Genomic DNA, 8,035 nt, shown 5'->3' on the forward strand with positions numbered 1-8,035 from the left:
TCCAGCACAAATGTAACACCCTGTCTAAATGCCCTGTCACCCCAAACCCCCTCACTCCCCGATTCACAGATACATTCTCATCCAGCACACATGTAACACCCTGTCTAAATGCCCTATCACCCCAAACCCCCGCACTCCCCATTTCACATTCTCATACTGCACTAGGCACCTTTCATCTTTTCTTGCTGGTGTTTAATATATTGATATTGCTACTTGTTCTGATATCATGGTCTCAACAACATTATAGTCTTTTACATAAACATGCACCTCGCGCTTTATGTCAACCTCTCTACCTTCAGGCCATGAAACTCAAAGTCTTGGACAAATATTATTGTGCAGCAGTATTTTCTGGATCATAACTCTGTGTGCTGTGTATGGCTGTAGTCAAGTCACTTTTATTGTCATTTCAACCATAACTGCTGGTACAGTACACAATAAAAAGGAACAACGTTCCTCCAGGACCATGGTGCCACACAGATCTCTGCAAAATTCCTGGGCACATATACACAGCCAGGGTGCCTCAGACTTTTGCACAGTACGGTATTTGTCAATGTGGAGTGGAGACAGAGTTTGTAAATCTGTGGGAGCAAAGGATGTTGTGAGTGGTGAGGATTGAGAGCCGTGGTAGGGATGTGGGAGAGGTGGCATTGAAGGAGTGCTGGGAGGAGGTGTGGGGGGATGTTGTGGAGATGGTGAAGACACACCTAGCCCTAAAACACCAGGCTAAGTCATTTGATTCCAATAATTGGTTTATTGATCATTAGACAATATCTCTCTGGTGCCTCCAGCTCCCTCCCCTCTTTCCCAACCATGATTTCCCTCTCACTGCCCCCTTCCTATTCTCAGTCCACAATGGAGACCCATCTCAGAGTCAGGTTTGTCACAGCTCACGTGAAATTTGATGGGCTTTTTTGTGGCAGCGGTACACTTCAAGACATAAAATTGCGACATTTAAATGACTGACTTCTACACCTTGGCCTCAGAAGAATGACGTTTCGTTTAGATATTTTCATGAGCATGATTGAATGAAAATCAACTTGAAATTGAATCGGCTCATGGGAGTTTCCAGGTTACAGATTTATTGAAAGACACGCTTTCAGGAGACTTGGTACCTGAGGTTGTCTCTGCTGCTGGGACAGAAAATGTTCCCTGGGAAAAATCTCCAGTGGACAAATCTTCAGACTGTTTCCCTGTGGAAGTCCCCGGATCTGGAATAAAGGAATGGAGAAACAGGAGAGTGGAAACACTGAAACAGATCATTAGACAAGACATGAGTTTGAGGAAAAGAAGATGGGGATAGTGAAGGAACCAACGTTATCTGTCTCCCTTCATTGACTCTCCCTCCCAAACCACCATGACTCCAGGTCTCTCTCCTCAGAGAGACAGGGTGAATTTCTGCAACCAAACATGGTGATGAGGGTTCCCTTCAGTGAACCCTGCCACCCATTCCTGAGCTTGCAGACTCCTCTGGGCGGATGGTCAAACCTGGATTTGCTTCTCTGCTTCAAACTCCCCACGCCATCACCCACTCACTTTGCTCACTCTGCTCACTCATCCCATCTCATCCTCTCCAGAGCCTGCCAAACCCAACCCCAATCCTGACCCTATTCATCATGCCACGAGATAATCTTTACACAAAGATACACCATTACTTCAAACCTTCACTCTTCTCCGTTGCCAAGTGGAACAATGCACTCTAATGCCCCACCTTTTCAAAAACTCCCCTGAACACCGACACTGTGTTCCCCAATATCACTAACCTCCATGGACTCACCAGGTGTCCAGTGAGTTCCCACCCGGCCACTGGGGCCTTGGCCCTCTCGGTGTTTCCCACCACCCCCAATACACAATGATCATAGTCCTATCCCTCATCCATCTAGTCCTAACACTACCCATTTGATCAGCCCAGACGCAGCCAGTGATCCCTGAAGCCCACGTTTCTAATCCCCGTGATACTGACCACGTAACCCTGACACAGGTTCTCAACCCTGTCGTCACTCTCAGTGACGACCCTGTCCACTCCCTCACCCAGATCCTGATCCTTCCTGAAGGTGACTCAGACATCCCCAGTGACCACCCACATCCCTCACTCAGCAAAGCCAAGGGGCTCAGTCCTCATGCTCTGGCCACCAACCCACCTCACCCGGCCCCGTGAACCAGACTCAGACCAAGGTCATTACTGCTCACGTTATAATTGTGCAACACCATCCCTTGTAGTGATCCTGAATGGTACCGAAATTTGTCACAGGGAGGAGAGAGGAACCTCTGACTCCATCATTCACACCCCATCCCCTGCAGGTAAACTGATCCCTGAGAAGCTGTATTTTACAGTGTGAGATTGAATCCACACAGACAGAAGATTTCACACCTGGGCTCGTGTCTCCTGCTTGGACAGAGGATGATTTCTGGGTGTGTTCTCCAGACACTGATCCATCGGTCTGTTTCCCTGTGGAACTACCTGTGTGTAGAACAGAGGAACAGAGAGAGTGAGAGAGTGGAGACACTGAAGCAATCATCATGAGTCAGAGGAACAGAGGAATAGGTGCGTGTGGAAACCAACATCACACAGGGTCTCTCTACTGTCTCTCCCAGTTCTCTGTCACACCTGATCATTCCCTTCTGTGGGAGTCGGGACAAAGTTCAGGGATTAACAAGGGGATCAGGGTTTCCTTCAATGATCCCCACCACTGATTCCTGACCTGCAGTGTCCAGCTGTGGATCTGTACACATCCAATATCACTTCCTCTCCAGCCACCTCTCTCCCCATCCACTCAATGGCCCCTTCGCAGCCCTCAATTTCCTCTCCAACCTGTCGTTCCCTCCAATCAACTCTCTTTCTTCACTCCCCTCACCCCTCTCTGCACTCACCATCCTCACTCCCCTACAGTCTACTCTGACGGTTTTCCATCCACGATTCTCCACTCTCCCCTCCATTCTCTTCGTTCCTCTCCCCTGCCCACCGCTCCCTCCTGCTTTTTCTTCCCCACTATCATTCCCCCACTCCCACTTCAGCCCTTACCTGCACTCTCTCTATTCCCCATACCATCCCAAACTCCATCCTCCCATAGCCATGATTCTCACCTCCTCTTCCCTTCTCCCTTCCCTCCCTTCTCACTCTCTCCTCCCCAATCTCGTCCCTCCACTCCTTTCCCTCCATTCTTTCACTCCTCCCCTACCCTGTCCATTCCTTGCAGTCTCCCAACTTTACTTCCCTCTACCTTATCTTCTCTCTTTCCCTCAGTCCTCCCCGAACCCTGTCCCTAATCTCTTCCGCTCTCCCTCCTCCCCTCCCCTTCACCCTCTCTCATCCTCTGACCTCTCCTCCACTCATCTCCATCCCTCCCAGGGATCACACACAAATTGAACACCCAGATCTGTGGAGATGTGCAGTGGACATTACAGGGAGTAACGGGCTCCCGTTGTACGTGTATTCCCCAGCCCGACACAGAGTGTTGAGCTACAGGGTTCATAGTGCGGCCCCAATTCCTCACCCCTGCTTCAGGACGAGCCCCTCCAGGGATGGGCAGCACTGAGACACACTGGTGCAGTGGGTTATGCATATATAGTCAGAGGGTCACAGAACTTTACAGAACAGGAATAGGCCCGTCGGCCCATCTAGTCCATGCTGACCTGCTATTATGCCTATTCTCATTGACCCACACTTGGAACGCAGCCCCCCAGACCTCTCCCATCCTTGTACTGATCCAAACGTTTCTTCATTGTTACATTCAAACCCACATCCACCACTTCACTGACAGCTCATTCCACACTCTCAGTACCCTCTGAGTGAAGTTGACCCTCAGGTTCCCCCTTAACTATTTCACCTTTCACCCTTAACTTATGACTTCTGCAATTCTAGACTCTTGCAATGTCAGTGGAAAAACTACGCTCTGCCCAATCATCCCTTCTCACTCTGTCCCCAACACACACTGCTTTACCCCACCCACCCACCTCCACAGTCCAACCCCAATCCTGACCTCATTCATCACCATGATACAACCTTTACAATAAAGATCCATCGAACATTAATTATTCACCGATGCCCAAGTCCCACAATGCCCTCTGATGGCCCAACACTACAAATACTGCCTCGTACACTGATGCATCGTAGCCCTGAAAATCTGCCAGGCAACATCTAATATTCAGTAACTGTCCAGGGTATTCCCATCCTCTGTCTGGTCTACAACACTCCAGACATTACCTCCCATCCCAATACAATGACCAGTCTCCAATTCCATCGCCACCCCATCCCAATCCCACCCATTTGATCAGCCCAGTGTCAGCCAGTGATCCCCTGAACCCCACTGCTCCCTGTCACGTCCTTGCTGCCCTTATTACACAATGAACAACACTCAGTAAGTTCCTTCACGGTTACCTGAGCTCGCAGACCCTTGATTTCCTGAAATGTGAAGGTTCCCTGGTCACTGATGCTTGGGTTCCCGAGTTGTGTCCAACAGGGAATCTGTACCTAAATTTGCAGACACAGCTGCTATGGCTGTCAGACCCAGACCAGGTTTACCTGTTGCTGTTCCCTGGGGTTTTGGAGTTGTGTCTGTCTGGGGATCCGTACGTGACCTTGAAGATCCTGCTGTGGTGGTGGTCAAACCTGGACCAGGTTCTCCGGTCATTGATCCCTGGGTTCCTGAGTTGTGTCAACAGGGAATCTGTACCTGAACTTGCCAACCCAGTAGGAGTGGTGGTCAAAACGGACCAGGTTTACCTGTCACTGTTCCCTGGAGTTTTGGAGTTATGTCTGATTGGGGATCTGTACGTGAGCTCGAAGACCCTGCTGGAGTTATGGACATAACTGGACCAGGTTTTCCGGTAGGTGATCCTTGCGATTCCCCAGCTATGTCCGACTGGGAATCTGTAATATGAATATATAGAAAGGAAGGGTAAATTAGTAAATAAGTTTTTCGTTCGATCAGGAAGGAATTCAAAGGCAGGAACAGGAGGCTCAAGTCCAGGTCAAATCACCTATCACGCACATCCAGCAGGTGAATCAGTCAATAAGAGGTTCAATGTCACAGAGCGAGAAACTGAAAAACCCCAATGGACAGGAGACCTGATACCTGAGGATGTCTCTTCTGCTGACACAGAGGACGGTGATGGGGTGGGTTACAGGATGGGTGACTCCAGCCATTATCAATACTCTTCAGAGATTATCTGCCCTGTGTCAGTGGTTGCAGAACCAGTATATGTGATTTGCATCAGCTGCTCATACGACCATCCAGTACCTTGCTCCCATGCCTTCTCGTGACCCTGATTGTCGAGGGCAGGGGTGCTAAGCAGATGCCACACTTAATCCAAGGGTGACCTGCAGGCTAGTGGAGGGAAGGAGCACCCTACACCTCCTTTGGTAGAAATGTATCTCCACCCCGACAGATCTCTCATCTGTCATCTTATTTCAGCCAACCCCATGCTCACCACAACAACGCTCACCACCTTTGGAGAGACAGTGGATGTTGGTGGAATTTGATGCAAGATGGAGAGAAGGATCATCTGAACAAACAACATCATTTCACCAAGACACACATCCAGCAGGTGAATCAGTCTATAAGAGGTTCAATGTCACAGAGTGAGAAACTGACAAACCCCAATGGACACGAGACCTGATACCTGAGGATGTCTCTCCCACTGAGACAGAGGACGGTGATGGGGTGGGTTGTCCTGTAGATGATCCATCGGGCTGATCCATTGTGGAAGCCTCCAGGTCTGGAACAAAGTAACAGAGACATGGGAGAGTGGCAGAGATTAAACAACACAACAGGGACAATAACTCACAAAGATGAAATATTGTGAAAATCCAGAGCAACACACACAATATGCTGGAAGAACTGAGCAGGTCAGTCTGCATCTCTGGAGGGGAATAAACAGTGAATGTTTTGGGCTGAGACCCTTTATCAGCACTGAGAAGGAAGGGGTAAGAAGCAAGAATAAAGAGGATGGGGGGAGTACAGCTGGCAGGTGATAGGTGAATGCAGGTGAATGGGAAGGTGGGCGGGTGAGGAAGGGGGTGATTTGGGAAACTGGGAGGTGATATGTGGAAGAGGTAAAGGGCTAAAGGAGGATTAATTCAATTGGAGAGGGGACAATGGACCAGAGAATAAAGGAATGGAGGAGGGGAGCAGAGGGAGGGGATAGACATCTGAGGAGAACAGAGGGGTTAGGAGTGGAGCCAGAGTGGGAATGGAATTAGAGAGAAGTGTTAGGGGGTAGAAATTACGAGGTTAGAGAAATCAGTGTTCATGCCGTCAGGGTGGAGGCTACCCAGATGGAATATGAGGTGTTGCCCTCCAATCTGAGTTTGGCCTCATCGTGTCAGTAGAGGGGGCCTTGGATAGACATGTGGGAATGGGAATGGGAAGCCGAATTGAAATGGGTAGCCACTGGGAAAACAATTTGAAAAGGAAGTCTCAGATCTGAGGAGATACCAAAACCATCCAGTCCCTGTTCAGCAACTTTCCCTCGTGAATGTCTCTGACCAGTCACTACTCTCAGTCAAAGCCCAGATGCATATTGAGGACTGAAGCAGGGAGAGATGATTCCCATCAATGACCCCCACCACACATACCTGCACTTGCAGACCCTGCTGGGGTGGTGGTCAAACCCAGACCAGGTTCACCTGCTGCTGATCCCTGGGGTTCCCGAGTTGTGTCTGACTGGAAATCTGTAATAAGAAAATATACAAAGGAAGGGTAAAGTAGTAAACAGGTTTTACGCTAGATCAGGAAGCAATTCAATGGCAGGATCAGGAGGGTCAAGACCGGTCAAATCTGTCCTCTGAAATACACACACTCCTCTCTCTTTTGCTCTTTAATACCTCAACCGTTGTCTCTCAAATCCCTCTCCTCACATCTCCCTCTCTCAGCATTCACCCTGTCTGCATCACTCTCTTGTCAGTCTCTCCTTCCTTCCCTCCAGTTGGAGTGTCACTCTCAATGTTCTCCTCATTCAACTCTCCTTATAGTCATCACTCTCTCTTCGGTCACCACATTCCTCCCAATCCAGCATCCCACCTCTCTCCAACCTCCAACAGAGCCTCATCCCTCACAACTCACCAAACCCAACCCAACAGACAGGAGAGAGGAACCACTGACTCCATCATTCACACCCCTCCCCACAATGCACTGTACATCCAGTAGGTGAACTGGTCCATGGGAGGTTCAACCTCACAGAGTGACAGAGACTGAATGAACACAGACAGACTGAGACTTGGTACCTGAGGATGTGTCTTCCACGGGGACAGAGGACAGTTCCTGGGTGTGCTCTCCAGTAGACAATCCTGTAGACTGTTCCAATGTGGAAACCTCCAGGTCTGGAACAGAGTAACAGAGACATGGGAAATGGGCAGAGCTTAAACAACACAACAGGGACAATAATTTGTACAGACAAGGAATTCTGCAGATGCTGTAAATCTAGAGCAACACACACAAAATGCTCAAGCAACTGAGCATGTCAGGCAGCATCTCTGCAGAGGAATAAACAGTCAATGTTTGGGCCAAGTCACTTCATCAGGACTGGAAAGGAAGAGGGCAGAAGCCACGATAAGATGGTGAGGAGAGAACAAACTGGCAGGTGAAAGGTGAAAGCAGGTGAGCGAGAGGATATCTGGGTGAGTGAGCAGGATAATGTGAGAAGCTGGGAGGTGATAGGTGGTTGAGGTAAATGGTTGGAGAAGGAGAAATCCAATGACAGGGGACAGTGGACCATGGATTAAAGAGATGGAAGAGGGGAACCAGAGGGAGGAGATGGGCAGGGGAGGAGAGGAGAAGGGTTAAGAGGTGAGCTGGAATGGGAATGGAAAAAGGGAGGGGGAAGAGAAGGGAATCTACCAAAAGTTGGAGAAATTGATATTCTTGCCATCAGGTTGGAGGCTACCTAGATTGGATATGAGGTGTTGCTCTTCGAACTCGGGGGTGGTCTCATCATGTCAATCATGGACAGGCATGTTAGAATGGGAGTAGGACATAGAACTAAAATGGGACACCACCAGAAAAACAATTGGACAAAGAAGTCTCTGATTTGAAAAGAA

At 49.2% G+C, this 8,035-nt stretch overlaps 1 long non-coding RNA gene across 1 annotated transcript; it reads right to left on the reverse strand.

Moving 5' to 3' along the window:
• Positions 1–1,126: 1,126 nt before the first annotated feature.
• Positions 1,127–4,787, reverse strand: LOC140192645 (uncharacterized). The gene is made up of 3 exons (XR_011884387.1): positions 4,721–4,787; positions 2,369–2,458; positions 1,127–1,208 (listed from the first exon to the last, which is right to left on the reverse strand). It is a non-coding gene; the product is annotated as an uncharacterized lncRNA (long non-coding RNA).
• Between the last annotated feature and the right edge of the window lie 3,248 nt (positions 4,788–8,035).

Source organism: Mobula birostris, unplaced genomic scaffold, assembly GCF_030028105.1.
Source record: "Mobula birostris isolate sMobBir1 unplaced genomic scaffold, sMobBir1.hap1 scaffold_1972, whole genome shotgun sequence".
Classification (NCBI taxonomy): Eukaryota; Metazoa; Chordata; class Chondrichthyes; order Myliobatiformes; family Myliobatidae; genus Mobula; species Mobula birostris.